Consider the following 22966-nt stretch of genomic DNA (forward strand, 5'->3'; position numbering starts at 1 on the left):
ATGGGGGGTTAAGGGTGTAGGAGAAGAATAAATGAAACAAGATGGGATTGGGAGGGAGACAAACCATAAGTGACTCTTAATCTCACAAAACAAACTGAGGGTTAATGGGGGGAGGGGGGTTGGGGGGGTGGGATTATGGACATTGGGGAGGGTATGTGCTATGGTGAGTGCTGTGAAGTGTGTAAACCTGGCGATTCACAGACCTGTACCCCTGGGGATAAAAAGATATTATATGTTTTAAAAAAATAAAACTTAAATAAAAAAAATAATAATAATAAACAAAATATAAAAGAAAAAAAAAAAAAAAAAAAAAAGAAATAATACACCTGGGAATGAGCCTGAGCAGGGCTAGAAGGCATACAAGTAAGCTTTGCCCGAGAAGTACCCCTCTTTGGAATTGTACTTAGAGCTATGAGTGAGTCACCAACCAGCTAAATGAGAAGGAAAAAGACGGAGCTTCTTTTGCACCTAGGTTAGCTCACTCTGCACACGGCACAAACCAGATGTGAATGGATTGCTGGCAAAATTAAGGGTACCACTGAAAGATAGTGGAGAGGGGAATTGTTTCCAACAGCTGAACCAGTGCATCGGGTCATTGGCTTTAGGTGAAAGTGACTTGAGATGAGAATATTTACATTCTTAGGCATGACTTTATCTTGGATTTTTTCAGGAGTTTGCCTGTGCATTTTGATGTGATAAACTATTGTACATATATACCATAAAAGATAATCAGTTTAGATTATGGATTCTTCTTCTTTATTCTTTCTTAGTCATGTACCTTGGTTTTTACATCAGAAATTAACTTACAATATTAAGATAGTTACTCTTCTTTATTTTTATTATTTTGTTCCTTAGTCTTTTCATGTTCAACCACTGAGTCCATTTCATAATATTTCTCTTACAATTTACATACAGTTGAGATTTTTGTTGAGATCTGAGCCTAAAATAATTTTCTCTTAATAGATAAGTTTAGTTCATTCACATTTATGGATATAACATATTTCATCCTAGTCCTGATAAACTGGTTTATATTAGGATGGCTGTTCTTAATGAGATTCTTGTTTTTATCTTTTATTAAATGTCATCACACTTCCTTTCCCTAGAGATTTTTGGAGATATAGTTGCCATCACATTCTAGCATGGGGCTGCTGCTGTACTCTGAGTTTCTGAACTTTTCCCCTTCATAGGTTACATATTTTGCTTGAATGATCATCTAATTTGGGGGGCTATAATAATTTACTATGTTATGCATAGGTTGTGTGCTGTTTCCTTTTTATTATTACTTATCTCTGAGTGCATTTATTTCTGCAGGGAAAAGATTATTGAGGCAAAAATAGTTGAAGCAACTTCTGAGTTCAGGAAGTACCTTGACTTCACAGCAAAGATCCTTAAATACTGGCTTGTGAGTGATGGTTTCAACTATAGTTTTCCCACAATTTTCTAGGATTCTAAGGCTCTTCCTTCAATTATCTGAATGGTTCCAGTGCCTTTCAGATAAAATTCAATTTTGTTTATTTGGTTTTATCTTCTTTCTGCCTTCAACCACATTGAGTTAGGTTTCTTTAACTGGTAACTGAAGAAAACGGATACAAAGTAGGCAACATAGACATTTGGAAGTTACAAAGTTGAAGGTTAAAACATCTTAGCTGCTCTTTCAGAACAGTGGAACAAAAATTCCAGACCTTTGAATGATGGCATGCTTTCCTCTCTGTTTTGTAGTAATATGCCCTAAGCACCTAATGTATCCCCAAGGTCTTGCACAGTATGTGGTACTCTCAGGAAATTAACAGAGTGAGAAAGTTTCTGAGTCTCAGTCAGCCCCAATTATCCAATATGTGAAATGAGAGAGTATAGTAACACTTCTCTTTCAGACCAGGCATAAGAATTAGAAACAATGCATGCAGAACATTTGGTTGAATGCATAGCATATTATGTACAGAATGTAAGCAGTATCAATTAATAGTAAAATGTTATTAGTATATTATTAATGAATGATTAAATTAAATTTGAATGGCAGCTTCTTAGTGAGTGGTAATAATATTTTAAACTGCTTAAGTTTCTTAAATGATTAAACTGCAAGTCACACTATCAAGTCATCAAAGACAAACTTCAAATGCTGATGGCGGGAAAAAACAGCTTTGTCAGTGAGAGGATAAGTAAGAGACTAGAGTTTAGAATAGTCAATATTTGGCTCTTGATGGTCCCCACAAATGATTATTTCTAATACAATTTTTTGAGAAAACATGAAGATGCCATAATAAAAGTGGGTTCTAGGATTCAGAAGCACTACAGTATTGTAGAAAAGTAGAAGCTGTGATCTTTGAATAAAACCCCAGAGACACAGTGAGGCTGAAATCAGTCCTGTTGGCAAGTACAGGATTCTTCCCAAAGACTACCTTCTTTTTTTTTTTTAAGATTTTATTCATTTATTTTAGAAAGAAAGAGAGTAAGCATGAGTTGGGGGAGGGGCAGAGAGAGAAAGAGAATCTCAAGCAGACTCCATGTTGAAGGCAGAGCTCAACAGGGGCTCTATGGTGGTAAGGGGGTGCTCAATCCCAGGACCCTGAGATCATGACCTGAGCCAAAATAAAAAATGGGCCACTTAACCACCTGAGCTACCCAGGCATCCCTCTAAAGACTTCCTAATTCAGGAGAGGGTGACAGTTAGCAAACTAAATTCATACAGAATTTTAAATTTCATTATAAATGAGTAATCATATATACATACACAAAAAGTTGCCTGAATTCACCTATTAATCTCAACTTGAAAAATAAATATTAAAATTTCTATAAGGCAGGGAATTCTACTTTTCTGGGTAATTTAAAAAATATGATAAAATTCATTATTTTGATAAATCTCCCCAACTAATCAGAGGAGGACCCAGGAGGTAATTCTTTCCACTCCCCCAAGCCCATCCTTTTAGCAAGTCATTACAAAGCTAGCCTAACAGAGGTGTGTACCTTAAGCACATATTATACAATGAATAATAAATTCCCCAGTAATATCTCCCAAGTCTCCATAACTTATTATTAACACTAATCAGCTAATCAATATAGGAGTAAGCATTTCAGAAATGCAAAATTTCAAAAAGTATAGTTTTTCCTATACATACTCACTATGTTTTGGTTTATACTGATAGAGAATCAATACATAACGAGATTTTTTGTATTCTATTTCTCATTATTTTTACTTGCTTCTTTTCTCTTAAAGATGTTTTGTGTTATTAAAAAAAAGAAAGATATTTTGCATTATATATAAAAATGTTAACTCTGTCCAACTGTAATTAAAGATAAAGTTCAAAGAATGTATTGGGGGCCTCAGAGTAGAAGGAACTATTAGAAGCCTGTGCTGGCAAATACTTTGTATGCTAGAATGAAAATCAAAACCATAAGCCAAACTCAGAGGGCTTAGGGGTTGGCAAGATAAAATGACAACGAGGCTGTTTAGAAAACAGTATCACCAAAACCTGAATGGCTCCTTGTGGTATAAAGCACTAGTTATAGCCAAGAAATACACTTGGAAAAACATACTACCCTTGTGGTACTTTTAAACCCTATACGGAACATGACAGAAAAGCAGTGTCCTCGTCACTGACTCCCCTCCCCCTTTGCCTTGGAAATAATTTCCCAGTGGAGGGTCCCATGCCACTGCATTAAAGCCCATTTAACCATAAGCAAACCAAACTCTCTATCCATATGAGTTAATTCTTAGTCATCATCTTTCCTAAAAGAATGCGTCAATGGGTACCTAAGACGCAATGTTATTATTCACTAAATCTATTTTTGACTGTACTCACTAAAATGTACATTGCACATCCATTGCCAAATTTCTAAATTTAAAAGATGATGCTCTTCTTATACACATAGAAAGTCCTTTAAAATTTCTCCTTTCTTTGGCTTCAACATTTACTGAGGGCCTTTTACGTGTTAGAGTCAGTTGGAAGGTTCCACGTGCCCAGTGGCATATCTGCTAGATTTTGGCTTTTAGCCACAGATCATGCCCCCTTATGTGGAATTAGGTAACATAACAAGCAAAATATAATCATGTAGGTTATATAATCTCATAAACATTGTTAAAAATAACTGCCATAATGATATTTATATATTAATTTTTATCTAAAGGTCATTATCCATCACTTAATGAATCTTGTATTCTCAAAATATCCCTGATTAAGATTTCTTGTCACTGTTACATTAAGAAAATAAAAAAGTATATAATGGTCCAGGGACACAATTGTTGAATTAATAATAAATCATATTACTTTTGAAAGCAATAAATAACATGTGATAAAAAGCTACAGTAAATGCAAATTTCTAAAGAATAGTAACTGATTTATAGAACAGTCCATACCCTGTCTCATTTTCTGTTATCTGGGGTGTGTGTGTGTGTGTGTGTGTGTGTGTGTGTGTAGGATTTTTATTTATTACACTCATTCTCTTTTTTTCCTTATTAAAAGAATGTAAAATCTATAGCAGTTATAAGGGTATTTTTCTTATGTATGAAGGTGTTTTCTTAAATTGTGGTTAAACAAATTATAAAATATTGAGACCATTAAAGATTTAATTTTATGTAAGTTCAGAAAGAGAAAACAAATTCAAAATGAGAAAATACATGAAAAATTAAACACATACCTCAAATACAATAAAATTCTTATGCCAATATTTTTAAAAAAGGGAGTAGTCCTTAGGGATAACAAGATTAGTTTGAGATCATATGTTTCACTTAAATATTATGTTATAATAACTCATAAAATTAGTTATCAATCAGATTTAAATATAAATCTTCACATTTTATTGTGCTGATTTAATCTCCTTAGGAATTACCTATATTAAAATTTGTACAATAATAACATTAGTTTATATAAAGCTTTAGAATTTATAAATCATGATCATGCGCATTCCCTCATTAAATTCTCACATCAAGAGTGTGCATAGTAATGCCATCTTAATTTTATACCAAAGTGAGCCATTCAGGGTCCTGCCAACAGTTGAAAATGGAGAAGGAAATTAAAACCAGGTCTTCTAGGTGTAGGACCTTTCCGTTAACTTATGATGCCTCTGCATACAACTGCCATCTAATTCTCTTTTATAATAGTACTTTTCTCCTCATGAAGATAGAAAACAAGGTGGCATTTAAAACAAAACCAAAAAACTTTAAAGTCAGACAGCTGGGTTCAAATCACGCCTATGTCACTTGGATAGCTCTGAAAAGACTATATATACAGTTACATCTTATGACTCTCAGGTTAATCTCATCTGTAAATAGAGATAGACTAACCACTTTATGGATATGTTGACTTAAATAAGAGTCCTAAAGCTGCTATCCTATTAGAAGTCTTCAAAATATGTGCATTCTACCTGTTTCCTTTATAGAAGTTTGTTTTGATATTGAAAAGTTTCTATTTTTAAATTTTTTAAAGATGTATTCATTTGTTTTAGAGAAGGAAGAGGGGAAGAGGAAGAGGGAGAGAATCCTGAAGCAGACTCCCCACCAAGCACAGAGCCCAGCATGGGGCTCCATCCCAGGACCTGAGCCCAAACCAAGAGCTGGATGCTTAACGAACTGGGCCACCTAGGCACCCCATGTTGAAAAGTTTTTAAATTAAAATCATGACTTCATTCCAATGTAATATATGGTTTCATTTTCCCTCAATTTCATCCTCATTATGTTTTAAAGATTTTATTTATTTATTTGACAGACAGGACCACAAGTAGGCAGAGAGGCAGGCAGAGAGGGGGTGGGGAAGCAGGCTCCCTGCTGAGCAGAGAGCCCGATGTGGGGCTCGATCCCAGGACCCTGGGATCATGACCTGAGCTGAAGGCAGAGGCTTTAACCCACTGAGCCACCTAGGCGCCCCATCATTCTCATTATGTTTTAAAGTAAAACAAGTAACAAGAAGAAAAAAAAATCTTCAAGAATAGAACATAGGGAAGAATTGTGTAAACACCAGGAAAATGAAAAGAAAAAATTATAGAGCTAAGTGAGAGATAAAGAATAAAAACTCCTAGTTAAGGGATGTGTTTTATTTGTCCACTGAGGATGCAGATTTGAATCTTCCATTTAATCATGAAAGAGTCTCTCAATCGATTTCCTCAAAGACTCCTCGTTGACACTGAATTATCAAACAAGGGACAGATCAGTGTGTGGAAATCTCATGTTCCAGAAAAATCTGGAAGTGTTTCTTGACATGTAGCAAATTCCATTAGTGTCACCTCACATACATAATTAGTTCTTGATGATAATTCAGGGGAAGCTGTATAGAGTAGCCAGATAACTGGAACTAATGCACTGGGAAGACCATGCACAGGAACTGAGAGCAGTGTGCCAAGAAGAAATGAGAACAAGGACTCTAAGTGGTTTCAGAGTGGGATGCTGACTTGAGATGAACCTAAAGAGGGCTGGTCACAGAAAATGTGCTAAGGAAAGGTCAAAACATGGTTTCCAGCCAAGTGAGACATTTGGATTTCTATGAAAGGACAATGTTTCTTCATCATCTCTGACCTTTGCTTTAGTTAGAAGCCCCTGTGATGGTTGGAATGTTCATTTAGATCAAACAACAACAGAAGTTTTTTGTAAGAATTAGAGAATGCGTAGCAAAGGAGAGGAAATAAAAATAGAAGAATCAGATCCTCTCTTAGGCACTTCTTAAAGAATCAGACAAAATCCTCTCGGACCACTCTGCTAGCAAAATTTAATCCATTGTTATCTAATTCCATACACTTGGTGAAGTTAGTCTCTAAATCCTTTGCTGCTTTTTAAAAAAATGTGTTTTCTATGCCTTCTATGCCTGTAGTTCAATATACCCATCCTTACTTACCCAGCCCATCAGGATACCAGACGGAAATTACTACTCTGCCCCTCCTCCTAATCCCAAAGCCCAGTGCTATCAGTTTCTAAATCTATGGAAAATTACTTGTGGAAATCATTTTATTTTCCAGCTTTCCCCACTTACTCGGAAAATGCCTCAGGTCACTCCATTACCACTCATTCAGCTCCTTCACGGTTTCTCAAAACATACTGCTGGTGCCTTACTTCCTTTTCTTCCCCTCCCATAATTCATCTACCACATACTCATTTTGTACCTCTTATTTTCAAAACACTGTACACGTACAGTTCATGCTGTTAAAGTGTTAACTTATGTAAAGAAGCTAAGGCAGTCATATGTTATTATGGTCACTTTGGCACAGATTTTAGAAGTTTTGTAAACCACACATTCTTTTTTTTTTTTTTTTTTTTTTTTAAGGTACTAACTGAATTTACAACCAGGGAGATGACTTCTGGTTGAGGGCATCTGGGAAAATTGCAGAAAACGTGCATCTGAACTGCACCATGAAAGAGACAGGATTCCTCCATGAGGATTACTATCTACTCTGGTCTAGCTCTCTCCATGTAGTCTGTGGAAGGCACCTGATACCCTTTGCTTTAGTTTAATGGATGTGAGCACATTTTTCTGCTTTGGAACCACAACCATATAGTTTCAAATTCTACCTCTGCTACAAGTTTATATAATCATTGACATATTACCTAAGCTCCCAGTGCCTGAGTGTCTTGTCCTGTAAAGTGAAGATAAAAACATTTACCAAATACTGTTGCCATATATATTACATTTGTTGATGGACATCCAAGTTCTTAGAATAGGACCCTGCGTATGGCTCTCAATACATGTTAGATATTAATTGTATTCAAAATTCTATTGCCTACTGCATTGCTGTCTCAGTTTTTGTCTTATTTTTAAGCTTCCGTCTCTAACTCGCCATTCTCCCTTTGTTCTGGAATACTCAGGCCCAAATATCCTCTCTTTGAGCCACATCTCCCCTTGATCTCCCTACAATTTTAGACTCCAGAAATAATCACAGCTACAAGAATATTCTATTGTTAATTATTTGGGGGTGGGGGAGGGCTGATGCAGGAGTGACTATTCCTGCTCTTTCTTTGGTGATAAATTCAAATTCCAAATCCCACTGTAGACATCATCTAATTGATGCAGTTTTCACTTAATCCTTTTGTCCCCAGATTGGCTTTCTCCCTCTTCTATGCTTCCTCTTTATCACATTCCCTCATATATAAATATTCCTTTATATTTCCATTATTCTACCTACTTAAAATTTCACATGTGTATTCCATAGGAAGTACTCAATGAGTATTTATTGCCTTGGATAGTAGATACTCAATATAGTTTTGTATTGATTGTAGTCAAATAAACAAAAGAGGTTTATGATTTTAAAACAGAAAAAAATAGAAAAATTGGATTTCAAAGATGTAAAATAAATGAGAGGATTTTGTTTAACCTCTTAGTTTTACATCCAAAAATGCTATGTAATTTGCTCAAGAAAAGAATGGTACTATCAGGTAAGAAGTATTGAGTACTATGTTCCAGGCACTTTGCTATGTATTTTATGTACTTCACCTTATTTAATTTTCTTAACACCTCACTGAAGTAGATGGTGTCACCATATCTACTGTACAATTCTCATGCCTTCCCAAACTGCCCCCCACCCCAGGTTACTGGAGGAAACTGAAATATAAAGGGTATTTTAGTTGCTAGAGATAACAAAGTTCCAAAAAAACAGAGTGGCCAGAACAACAGAAATGTATTGTCTCACAATTCTGGAGGTTAGATGTTCGAGATCAATGTGTCAGGAGGGTGGGTTTCTACTGAGTGTCATAAAGGAGAATCCTCAAGGGAGGTCGACCCTTAACTCTCAATTTCTGCAGGAAGCCTTATTCCAAGCTGCAAAACTACCAGCTGTCATAAAGATATGAGAAGTTTGTTTTCCTTCTAGATAAAGCCAACTAGCTAACACAGACAGTCACCCCAATTACCAGGTAAAGTTAGCAGGAACTCTGTGTGACGGAATGTGCCATCGAGTCTTCCTACTTGACTTGTCATCGTTTATCTTGAAAACGTGTATGCAATGGGCTACATCTGCCTGGTTATACAAAAGTGTGAGGGTTTCTTTCCGTTTCTGCAATCTCTTAGTGGATTGTCTATGATGCACCTCACATCCTAGTTTAAATTACATTTGATAATAACATTGTTTTCTTTTCATACTACTTCTTGAGTAGAAGTAGTGGAAGGGTTCTTGAGTGTGGAGAAAAGTTTAAGTTCTATTTCCCTGACTGTACTTCTGTGCCCAAATTTCCTCTTCCTATAAGAACACCAGTCATATTGGATTAGGGGTCACACTAATCACCTCATCTTAACTAATTACGTTGTCAGTGACCTTATTTCCAAATGAGGTCACATTGTGATGAACTGGGAGTTAGAACTTCAACACATGATTTGAAGGAAGGGGAAACAATTCAACCCATAAAAAAATAACCAATTTATCCCAAGCTTAATTATTTAGTATAAGAACCAGAGTATATGAATGACACGTAACAGTATTTTGAAGCACTATGCGTACTTATTCCCAGTGCTTTTCCTACTGTGTAGAGACCTAAAAATAAAATGACTAGATTTCACGTAAGAGCAGACTCGCTCAAAATGAACTGCAGTTCCAGCCACAACTTCCTAATTGGTATTTTGCTGACGAGGAAATGCTATTCATCCCTCATTCTTTTACTCTTAGACTCACAAAGAGCTCAATCATCAGTGGAAGCAGCTTCAAACACAAAATACATTTTTAGATCTTTTAATCTGAATTTAAGAGGACACTGCATGAAAGTGTTTTAGAAAAAAACAAGCTTTTGTTTCTATTGTTTGTTTATTTTTTTAAAAAGTAACTGCCTGGTAAATTGTATATGAGTTCATAATCTTGTGATTATAGGTATAATTTTTACCAGCTGGAGACTTTAACAGGAAGAAGAAAACAAAAGCAAAGAGCTCCCTGCTTCCCAGTCACAGCCTCTGTTTCAAGTCCAATGATCTCCCTTTTTTCCCTTTTCAATTTTTTAAAAGTTCTGCAACTCTTTCATTACAGCATCTCTGCCATACAAAACCATCTGAACATGAATTATTTCTAATTCTTAATAAGACTTCCAAATGAAAAAATGTGTTTATGGCCTTTATTGTTGCATTTCTCTGCATATTCTCTGGCCAGACTTCACTGCTGGCTTCTTCTTTACTGGTACAGGAGAAGTTTATTGCATAATTCATAGCCCATTAATGATCTGGCAACCAACAAAACTCTTAAGGCACTGCAAAAATAGCCATGTCCACTAAACAGAGAGATTAACTGCACTTGGATGCTAGGAACAGCTGGGCGGCAAAAACAGGCGGATCCAGGAGGAACTTGCTTAAGCAAAGAGACTAAAGTCACAATTCCATCTTCTCCGTTTGAAGAGAATCCTCTCTGAAGTATTTTCTTACTTAGGACAATCTAAAGAAGCACAGTATTTCCCATACATTCTGTAAGCACAGAAATGAGTGCTTGGTGGTGAATAAATACCTTTTTACAGGAAACCATAGATCTTCTATTTCTGTCTGAGGAAATAAAATTGTGAGCATGCCCCAATTAATGCGGGTGATTGGGTAGATCACCATTTTAGATATGACATCGGTAAAGGCCATCTCTCTCTCTCTCTCTCTCTCTCTCTATATATATATATATATATATATACACACCCACAATGTAGTCAGTAAACAGCTTCATGAAGCAAAATTTATATGTTTCAGTTTCTAGCCATTCCTTATGGGCCCTTCCACCTAAGTATCTCATTTTTCATAAAAATGGATATAATGATTCTGCCGGCTTTCAATAATATTCTTCCTACCAGTGCAAGTTCATCCCAGCATAGATGATACTGCATTGCATGAACTATTGGACAATCAATCTCAGATCACTCTCTGTACCACCAGGTCTTACCCTGTTTCTGTGGTAATTTTCTCCAGCTGTGTTGCTGATACAGGTAATATAGCAGCATTTATAAAATACTTGAAATCTTTCTTTTTTAGTTGAAGTCATGTTCAGAGCTTTCTCCAAGTCAACTCTGGGGACCTTTGACATATTGTGTACTTGCTAAAATAATTTAGAAGTTCTGGGGTTTTTCTTTTTAAAAATAGTTTGGAGTACTTCAACAGAGAAAAAAGGAAGAAAGCTGCTTGTTTCAGTTATGTAGGCCGTACATACTAGGTTTGCAAAGCAGAAAACCATGAAGTAATGTCGGAAACTTTTTTTTTCTAAGAGTGGTACTGTGACTTATATGTAGCCTTTCTCTTTTAAACCCTTTAAGTTGATATCTTAAGTACCTCCCTGTTGCATGTCTCTGATGGAAGTACTATATGGATCTGTCCCAACAATTCTTCTCCAACCTTATGTCCCATCACAGCAACTTGAAAAGTCAGTAGCTATACTGGGCTAATTTTCTTACAAAACTTAAATGTAGATTATTGGTTGTTTTCTTTCAGCTATTTATTGTGGGACTCTTACCATCTACCGCCTAGAATACTTTCCTTTTACTCAATGACCTTCTAAGTTCCTTAATACTTAAAAAAAAAAAAAAAAAGTCCCATTTTCTCCATGTCATCATGTTAATATCTTTCTTCTCTGCATTCCTGTAGAATCGAAGGTAAGAGAAGGAAGAATTGTAATGGATACTATAGAAAAAAACCCTTGTTTTATAGGAAAAGATTCTGAGCTGTGCCCATAACTCATTCATATGAATCATGATTTAAGAATACTTCTAAGTTCCTCGAGGATTCTCCAGCCAAAAAAATAATCCAGTATTATAATTATATTAGGTCTTAAAGGTCAAGAAGTAGCAATTATATTGCTTTTGTTCAATCAACTAGTTGATCAACCAATAAACATAAAATGAAAATCTACTATATACTGGTACTGTATTGGGTGCTATAGGAAATACAGAGAAGTACATATATGATGTCTCTCTTCTAAAACACTTGAAGGTTACTTGACAGATATAAGCATAACTAACGTAAGATGTGAAAAGAATTATAAGAGCTAAGATGGAAGGCCACTGTAGTCCAGAAAAAGGCTTCATAGAGGAAATGGACCCAGATGAATCTTGAATTATGGGTTGAAAATGGCCATATAATGAGAAAATACTAATAATGAAAACAGGAAAAGGGCAAAGTATAAAGTCTGCTTTAAGAACATACCTGCTTTAAAGTTAATACCAGCAAGTAGAAAAGAATAGGTTTTAAAAGTTGGCCACCAATCTTACTGTGAAGTAGCTTCAATTCCAGTTTTAGAATCCTAGTCTTCATCTTGAGAATGGATAATACGATGTGGCAAATGAAACATTAAGTTTCTGAATATAAAAATATGGCCATAAAGAAATAATGATGGAGGTGGTAGTAAACACGTATGACTATCTAGAATGAATTGTTACAGAATGATCAACATAATTTATGGTGATAATCCAGATGTGAGAGGATAGTGAGGGTAGGAAATATTAGGAAAATGAAAACAAACAAACAACAACAGTGTCTTATGTGAGACAAATGATATTTGCTTGGTATTATGCATACAGTGTGTTTCCCAAACTTTCTAGATGACAACGTTGATAAATAAGCTTCAGTCAAAAATAGAGTTCAAGGAAGTCACGTCAAGAGAGGTTCCCCTGTGTTCCTTGTAATTGAGTCTAATGTCTACAGAATATTCGAGCAGACCTTTGCCAACAGGAATACTTCATCTTTGGCAGGGTTGGGTTTAGCTAAAATGGTTTTGGGCACATTGGAGGCACTAAGTTCTTAAAATCAGCAATGGGCCTTTTCTTTGCATGTCCTATGCAGTTAAGTTTTCTAAGTCTGTTATTAGTTGGAATAATACTATCAAAATCCAGAGTGGTTCATGAGGATTAAATGGTATAATGAAAATAGTCCAATTACCTCACTGTCAGAAACAGAATATTTGTCCAAGAATGGTATTATATACACAGAAAATAAAGGAACCAATACTGAACATTGAAAAAAGAATTGCAAAAGGTGAATGCCTTTAGTAAGTAGAAGACAAATCAGATAACAATAAGTCTATAGGAACTGATTTAGAGATGTGTACAGTGCAGATTTCTCACTATTAAAACTGGAAGCTGTACAATATACAGTTTAGAAATACTCCATGATTAGGTTAAAAATACTTAGAGATAGTTTGAGATCATCATTTCTGGATTCCTTTATTTGTATAAGCACACTCACAGAACAGTAACAATAATACTGTACAATTTAGGGCAGTTAGAGTTTTTTTATTTTCTTAGTCTAATTTTAATTTCTATTTGTAGGAGTCCAAGATGCCGATAGGCAGTCCCATGACTGGTACATACAGAATCACTTGCACAGATATTTTAATAATATTATACTATGCGCATGTAAAATAAAAATGATAGCTTGTTAATATCTGCAGTTTTAAGAAGCTATAGAATGGGTTTAGAGAAACCAAAATATATTACAAGTAAACATACCTTTAGAGACAGCATGCTCTAATCTAATCCTATTGAAAGAATGGTAGGAAAGAAGGGTGGCTTTCCCCTAAGAGTTTTCATTTATACTTAGTCAAGTGTTTAATAAACTTGATAGAGTATATAATGTAATAATGATGATACAGTTTACAATAAGTAAAACATATAAGTGATGTATAAATATTTTCTCAAAACCTTAAAAATATGACCAAAAAATGGAAAGGATTGCCATGTTGTGTCTTTAACTCATATTCTGCATTCTACTGAGATGATCATAAAAGTACTGAAATAGAAGCAAAGCCGTAGTAGTGCTGAAACTCCTGAATGAAGTACAGAAGAGCACTTACAAATAGGGACTTTGGAGCTAGGCAGGCATGGGTCTAAGTCCCACGGATGCCTTTACTAACTCCACTACCTTAGTCAAATGGATAGAATGCTTTCAACGTGCATCATGCTAACATTATAACTGATGTTATAAGAATTATTATTTTAATTAAAAATGAAACACTAAAGCAATACCATCATGATTATGTACCATTTTCTGTAATTTCTAATCAATGCAGTAACATGAAATGCAAATGAGATAATAATACAAATCAACAGAAAGTAAAAGAATACAAGAATTGCTAGGCAAATCAATTAAACCCTATCACCCTCCAAAAGGCTATAATTCTTTATCTGATATACTTGGCAACACAAATCAATGAAAAAGACAAGGTTACTAAATTGAGAAAATTGGTAACATATATAACATTTTTTTAACCAAACATGTTTCAAGTGAATTAAAGAGGCAGAAAAATAAAAAATATAAAAAAGAATATGTAAAAAAAAGAGAAAAGATTATGTAATAAACATATTTTTAAATCACTGAATCAGAAAATATTTTTCAAGGATAATGGAATAAAACATGTAGGTCTGTGAATCCCTGGGTCCCTACAGCATTTTAGTGGCTTTTAGTCATATCCCACTTCAATTCTGTAAACTTAGGAAAAGCAAAAACTGTGGATAGCAAAATGATTGAATATACTGGCCCAGAAGCACATCTTTGCCATGTCCTAGCTGTGCAGCCATGCTTGGCAAAGCAAGTAACTGTCCTCTGCCTCAGTTTCTTCATCTGTTAAATGAGGATCATGATGGTACCTACTGCATTGGTTTCTTTTTTGAAATAAGAGATCACTGAAAACGATGCCTGGCAAGTTGTAAGTACTCAGTAAATGCTGGGTAGCTATTGTTATCATTTTATTATAAATACACACAAAATCATACCTAAAAGAAAACATGATGGTATCATGAAATAATAAATATCAAGAAAGAAAGAAAGAGAGAGAGAGAAAGAGAAAGGAGGAAAGGAAGGAAAGAGGGAGGGAAGGAAGAAAGAAAGGAAGGAAGGAAGGAGGGAGGGAGGGAAAGGAAAGGAAGGAAGGAAGGAAGGAAAGAAGGAAGGAAGGAAGGGTGGGGACATAGGAAAGCCAGCAGTTTGGCCCAATGGCTCTATCAAAATGATCCCCTATCTGATGTTGGTAGGGCTTCTGATTTAGCTCTACACTCTCAGCCAACCCAGTAAAGAAACATCAAGATTTACACAGTACCTATTACCCACAAGTTAAAAATTAAAAGTTGCTCTGAAGTAGCGGGTTTTTTTAAGATTTTATTTCATTTATTTGTCAGAGAGAGAGAGAGAAAGAGAGTGCACGCGTAGGTGGAGCAGCAGGCAGAGGGAGAAGAAGGCTCCCGGCTCAGCAGGGAGCCCCATACCTGAGGGATCCCAAGACGGCCTAAGCCAAAGGCAGACACCTAATGGACTAAGCCACCCAAGTGTCGCTGAAGTAAAGTCACTCAGGGATTTCTGCCATGAGCATATACATTCTGTACCATGTGCCCCTTCAGAGTCAGTCGTTTCAATGCCATGCTCCTTACGTGAGCCCTTGCTACTGTGAAACAGCAACAGCAGGTACTTCCCATCCATTACAAGTTTATTTCTCTTGGTGGATTTGAATGCTTTCCATTTATCATCTATCAGCATTCTTGATGCAGCAGGGAAAACCAGAAGAGCTTCTCACTGAATATGATATAGAGGCCAGCTCCCCTGCGTCATACCAGAAGCCCCACTCCTCTCCACCACAATGCGCTCTGCATAGAGGCCATTAAGAATGGATTGATATGGGCACCTGGGTGGCTCAGTGGGTTAAGCCTCTGCTTCGGCTAAGGTCATGATCTCAGGGTCCTGGGATCCAACCCCACATCCGGCTCTCTGCCCTGCAGGGAGCCTGCTTCCCCACCCGCCCTACCTGCCTCTCAGTCTACTCATGATCTCTGTCAAAGCAATAAATAAAATCTTAAAAAAAAAAAAAAAAAAAAGAATAGATTGATACCCTCTCAGTGTTTCCAGTTCACTCACTGTTCGGAGGCTTTACAAATGTCCTTTTCTTTATCAGAAATGTTTCTGCCCGACCCAACTAGCTATCTCATAATCATGCCTCAAATATCAAAGTTCCCTCCTCTGAGAAGTCTCTCCCGACTTCCTCAAGCCGAGGGTGACGGGTGACGCGACGCCACTCTTCTATCTCCCACAGCTCCCTTGAGAGACATCTTTTGTGCCGCAGATACCATCCAGTCACCACTTAATGTCACTTTCCCCAAGAGATTCCGTGCTCTCTGTGGGCAACTCCTGCATCTTCATTTCTCCACATCGAAACCCACATGCATGCTTGCTCAGTATTTGTCAAAACAATTATTAAGTGAGAAAATGAGTCTGTGAGAGTGGGACCCGAATGGAAGCATGAATGTGTGAACAAATGTCTCTCTTTCTGATTTGCTCCCACTAATTTCCTCTCTCTCGTCCTCTGTTGATATTGCAGATTTGGGATTCAGGTAATATTTTTAAAATATTCAAGGACATCTGACAATCCCAGGTAAGAAAATGGGATAAAAACCTCCCCACTGTACTCGAACTAATGGTGTGGCTATTTAATGGTGAGGCATTTAACACAATGAGATTTTAAAGAGAGCCAATTCTAAAGTGCTTCATCTGAATGATGCAATTAGTTTAGGATGTTTGAAACTAAATTATAAAGAAAACATTGTATTAGTCATGAATAAATTTCCAATCATCTCTTTGTGATTTACGAAAAACCATATATTTTTGAAATATGGCATTTGATTTAACTACCACACCTTAATGAGATTAAATAATTCATTAAAAGTGGCAGCTTTTAATTGGCACAATTTTCAGCTGCAACCCCTTGATCCATCTCAACAGTGCCCATCACTTCTCTAAATTACTTATATGTGACTTTAATTCCCACTCGAAGGCCTCCACTTAAATAAATTTGGAATTCTACCATCGTGATAGAAGAAAATGTCAACCTTTTATACAAAACCACATACCTGGCCTGCAGAATTGTTATGTGTTGACATTAGACCAAGGTCCATGATGATATCCTACATGTATTTAGAAAGATGACTATTAGACATGCAAGTAGTATATGTCTTATTCCTCATTAAAAAAAAAATAGTAAAACTCAATTATCTAGTGATTTTAAGTGCATTTGGATACGAGAAGAACCAGTGCTGAAAGAAGTAAGTGTTGATACTTGGACTGGAAGGATTCAAAAAGCAATCATGATGGTACGAATGAAGCATTTAAACAGTTGACATTCGTGCACTGGCAGTGAACAACTGGTAAAAATGACATTAGAGCTATCTTATTTGCGCAGACAGACGTCTGTGTGAAAACTAGCTTTAGACATAATGTGTCCACTGAGAACTCCTATGTACCTCCCTTATCTTTTGAGATATACTCTTTATCCAGTATTCTATACCTTTTCCCATAAATCCTATGCCAATTATCAGAAAATAAATTTCAATACCGAATCCAGATAGATCAGGTTGGCTAATGGTTCATCCTTTGCTCCAAAGCATCGGAATTTCTTAATCTGTAAGTCATTCTGTAACCTCTCTGGAAGCTATCGACTTCCCTCCAACCCAGCTTAAATCTGTGGGGCCAAGCCACCATCAATTGTCTCCTGCAACCACGCTTTAAGGGTTTTCTGTATTTATTCTTGAACTTCTCCAATACACTCTCTACTGAAGATCTAGGGAAATTTTAAAAATATTAAGTCAGTCATGTCACTCATCTGCTTAATAACTGGAGTGAATTTCTACTGCCATCAGAATAATATGCAAAATCCTTTTCATACCATCTAAGACCTCGGTACTCTGGCCCCTGCCTATATCTTCCACTTCAATTAGATGCCACAGTCTGTCTCATCCTCGTTGCCCCAGCAACGCTGCCTCGGCTCTTTAATATATTGTGATCTTTCCTAGCCTAGAGTTTTGCCTGCCCTCGCCTGGAATTTTCCTCCCACTCTCTCCTGCATGTGATAACTTTTGTTAGCTTTCAGGTCTCACCTTAAATGTCACTTCTTCAGAGACTGCCAGTCTTTCACATATATCCGCATTTTGCATTTCTTCTTTACCACATGTATCTCACTTTAATAATTTCTTATATATCTGTCTCCTGCATGAGATCTAAAACTATGGGATGACAGATGCCACGTCTGTCATGTTCAGCGTAATATCCCTTCTCTCATCTTGGGCCCTAATAAAATAGAGACTAGGTACGCTGGTCTACCACTGAACAGGTTTGGATTGAATATCAGCAGCCCAGTTCTACTGAAGTTCATTGCACTGAAATCTGATTGCACTGAATCAAAAAAATCCAAACTCAAGACAAGCTAAGGACACTCTTACAAGTGTCATTCTACAACAGAAGGTGTTGATGTCCCAAATACCTCAACAGCCTGAGTTAATATAACACAGAAAAAAAAGAGAATAAAATAATTTAAGGTTAAAAATAATTCAGGTTAAAAGTCAGAATGAAAATTTTATGACTTGAAGTAGAAAACAACCTTAGACATTGTCTGACAGAACTTCCTAAATAATAATAATTTAAAAATTCCATCATATTTCCCCCTTTTTAATCCTTTTAATGGTGTTCCACCTTCTGAAGAAAAGAAAAGAAAAAAGCAAAAAGAAAAACCGTGTCATGAAGCTCCTGGGGATTGGGCCTCATGGAGACAAAGGAATCCCTCTGTGTTTAGAGAAAAAGATAGAGGCCTTAAGGAAGTTTTCCTAGGCATATGCTCCTTGGCGAGATTAATTGCAAACCCCACTTTTTCCTCACCCCCACATTTTACTCTCCCATTTCTTTTCCTTTTCTTTCATTTTATTCCCTCTTCCATTATTCATCTCTCCCTACTTCCCTAGCTCTTTATCTCTACATTAACTTTTTCAATCTAGCTAGTCTTCTTTAAACAAAATTACTTCTTCAATTAAAACATGGTTTTTATTTCTATCTTACTGGGCTTAAAAATAAAAGACAATGACAGAAGTAGGAGCAAAATGGTGAATTAGGGGGGCGCCTGGGTGGCTCAGTGGGTTAAAGCCTCTGCCTTTGGCTCAGGTCATGATTCCAGGGTCCTGGGATCAAGCCCTGCATCGGGCTCTCTGCTCAGCGGGGAGCCTGCTTCCTCCTCTCTCTCTGCCTGCCTCTCTGCCTACTTGTGATCTGTCTGTCAAATAAATAAATAAGATCTTTTTAAAAAAAAATGGTGAATTAGGGGCAGAAAGATATGTGGAAGAAACTTAACCCTGTGCACTCTACCGTACTTCTCTGTAAATTGAGTATATTTAAGAATGTCGAGGGGTGAGTGGCAGACAGGATAGCCAGAAACAGATGCATGAAGTGAAATGTGCTTAAAAATCTGCTTTGTATTCATGGATAAGCTATAATGGATTGTACAGAGCACAATGAAGGAAAGGTAATAAATGAATTGACAGTCAATCTATAATTACACAGCTCATAAGATAACTAATATTTCTTCTAAGTATTTAATTTGAAACCTTAATACACCACGTCAGAAGTTAGGTCTTTCCTGCAAACCAGTTACATTTGAGTGGCATGAATAACTAGTTACTGTTTTTAACATTTCACACTCATAATATCTTGCCTGCACATTCACAGAGAACTCAAGGGCTCAGGAACCTTCTGAGATCAGCAGAGAAAATTGCTTCCCCCATCAAAGAGAGGGCATCTCCTCTGGGGAAGGAGCTGGCAGCTTTTAACAATGCATAATGCCTCATGACATTCTAGAAAGGGTTTGAAAGCTGCATTCTGACTGTGCTGTGGCATATCCTCCAAACTCCGTTACATCACACTCAACAGTTAGTCTCTACCACATGGATTTTATTTATTTATTTATTTTTTACTCTGAGCATAGCTTCTTATAAATAAGGCAGCTTTTTTTCTCTGCCCTTTTGTCAAGTGTCAGAAGCTTTACTGATATATGTTTTGGAAGTATGTCCAGCTGATTCTCCCTTAAAAGATGTAAGAAAAAATAGAAAAAAATAGGTAACTATAGACAGGATCTCTGGACTTGGTTCTATCTTTTTAATGTGTAATCTCCTACAAATCCCTTGAATTTTGTCTTAGGTGGATTGGTAAAAGTTAGATATTAGTATTTTTGTCTACTAGAGACTGTCTAGGTGCCTATACCATAAAATCAGCACATGTTACTTCTGTGTTAAGAAAATTCATTCATTCAATAGATTATCATCATGGTTCCATACTTCCAAAAAATTAGGAATATGGCTATAAACAAAATGAAATTCTTGTCCTCCTGTAGTTTAAACTGAAGTGGGGGCAGACAGACAATAAGCAAACAAATGTCAGAACAAGAGAAAAAAAAACTGACAATGGTGAGAATTGGCTGTTTTATAGAAAGTGATCTGGGTGGTATTTCTGACAAAATGGCATTTCAGCAGACTTGAAGGCAGTAAGACTGTGAGTTATGTTAGTGTCTGACATGATCACTCTGGCTAACAAGTAGAGAACAGACCAAGAAGCCAGGTTGGAAGTAGGGAGACTAATTTAGGAGGCCATAGCAGAGGTCCTGTAAAGAGGTAATGGTGCTTTGAATTATGACTTGAGACAGTATATGGAGCATGATATTCCAAAAGGAAAAATGTTCAGTGGAATGCTTATCATAACTCACTCAAAGAGTTGACTATAGAAAACATAGTCATTCCTATCATAATGGAAAGATTTAAAAATATTCACCTGTGATATCAATCACACTAGGAATGTGTAACTTACTTTTATTATGTCATAGTCTACCAGTTGTATCTCAATGGGTGACATCGGTTTGCAATTTAGGGAAAAACTTGGAGTTTTCCCTTTTCCATCCATTGGTAGAGTTCTCTCCTTCAAAAACTAATTCTTTCTTTTTTCATGGCATAAATCTAAACACATGAAAAAGACATACACATAGAGATAAACACACCACACAAACAAAACCAACCTCTCCTTACAATATCACCAACAACTTTACTTTTCATAGGAAGATACTTCATGTACTTTTTAGGATAAAAATGTTTTAGTATCTAAGAAAAACGATGAAGTAGTACCAAATTTGTAAAAATACATATGGCATTCATGATTGAGCATGTCATAAATTTATTCACCTATGTGCATAATTTATCATACATGTAACATTTTTGATTACCTATTATGTACTAAGTGGTTTCCAATATAAAAATAGACATTGCAGTGAACAATGGGCTATAATTATAAACAAATTCAATGATTGACTGTATTTAACCATCTATTCTTTTTCCCACAAATATTAACATATTCCTGGATTTTTTGATGTGTTAATGTGATATGATTTGTGACTTTTTCCTCAGAGGCAATGGAGGTAAACCAGGAATACTAGGAAACTGAGAAATACTCAAGAATTGGGAGATACTTTTCTTTCTCTCTCCTTCGGTTACATTTTCTTTTTCTCTCATTGATTCTCAGGACTCCATTTTAAGAATTCACATAAAGAGAAGCTTTCTTAACTTGGGTTGGGAGGTTAATTAATTTCTTGGATACAGAAACCCACGAAATTATAAGTAAACTTAACCAATTAGTATGTGTGTTAGAGGAAAAAAAGAAATCCAAATGCAAACTTTTTTAAGTGAAAAAGGGAATTTCTTAGCTTATGCTAACAAAAATCAATGAGTACAATTGGCTTTAAGAAATTCTTGTTCCTGAGGCACCAAGGACATTAGGGCTCAGTATTTTCCTTACCTTCAAAACAAACATTTGAAAGGTGGCAGAAATTATCTTCCACCAGCTCAAGACTCACATCCTGCCACTTGAGAATCTGAGGGGAAAAGGGTACTGTCCCAATAGCTCAGGAGAAAGTTCGATGGAGGGGTGTTAAGATACACCCAGATAGCTGACAAAACATTATCTCTGGATGTATGTGTGAGAGTGTTTCTGGAGGAGATTAGCATTCAAATTGGTATACTCAGTAAAGAAAATAATCCTGAACAATTACAGTGGGCTATCTACCTTCCCTGAATATAAGAAAAAATGTGGAGAAAGGGTAAATTGGCTCTCTGAGTCGGGACATCTCCTGCCCTCAGACTTCATCACTCCTGGTTCTTGGACCTTTGGAACTCCAACTAGGACTTAGAACATTGGCTCCTCTGGTTCTCATGTGTTTGAGTCTGAACTGGAATGATACCATCAACTTTGCTGTGCCACCACATAGTGGAAGGTAGATTGTGAGGCTTCTCACATGGTGCCATTTGCTCAGAATAAATCTTTTTCTATATATCTCTAAATGTCCTATTTTGTTTCTCTGGAGAACCACGGTTAATAAAAGTAGTATACTGGGTTTGGCTTAGGTCATGTACCCATACCTTACTGAATCACTGAGGTAAGAGAGATGGCATAGCTCAAGGATCAAGCCTGGGTAACATGTTGAGTCCTTGTTAGAAATTTTATTATGGTAAGAACACTTAACATAATATCTAGTCTTTTAACAAGTTTTTAGGTGTGTAATGCAGTGTTGTTGACTATAGATAAAATGTTGTACAACAGATCTCTAGAATGTATTCATCTTGCTTTAGCTATAACTTTAGACCTGTGGATTAGTAACTCCCCGTTTTCCACAACCTCCCTCCCAAACCCTGGCAACCACCATTCCACTCTTTGATTCTATGAATTTGATTATTTTGGATACTTTGTATAAGTGGAATCATGTAATATTTATCTTTCTGTGACCAGCTTATTTCATTTAGCATAAAGTCCTTAAGAAGACTCTTTCATGTTGTTGAATTTTGCAGAATTTTTTTTTCTTAAGGTTGAATATTATTTCATTTTATGTACATATCACATTTTCTTTACCCTAAGAAACAAGGAGTGACATGACCACTAAAAGCAGTAGATCAACCTTAAGTGCATACGTACATGTTTATGAGCAGGGAAAGGAATTTCTTCAGATTGTAAAAGGAGTCCATGATCCAGGTCTCCCCACCCCTCACTGGCAAAACAGAACAAAACAAAATAAAACAAAATTAAACAGCATTGCACTGAGCATAGAGTTGTACTTGGAGCTGCAGAGAAAAGAAAATCCCCAAGAATGAAAAAGCAGATATTTTTCAATATCAATTAGATTTTGACCAGCATAAAGTTCCTTTTGTCAAATTACGGTAATTTAGCATCAAGGGACTTACTCAAGTTCTTACAGAAATGGAGACCATAAATGTTCA

Source organism: Enhydra lutris, unplaced genomic scaffold, assembly GCF_002288905.1.
Source record: "Enhydra lutris kenyoni isolate GAN:26980312 unplaced genomic scaffold, ASM228890v2 scaffoldscaffold21, whole genome shotgun sequence".
In the NCBI taxonomy this organism is placed as follows: domain Eukaryota; kingdom Metazoa; phylum Chordata; class Mammalia; order Carnivora; family Mustelidae; genus Enhydra; species Enhydra lutris.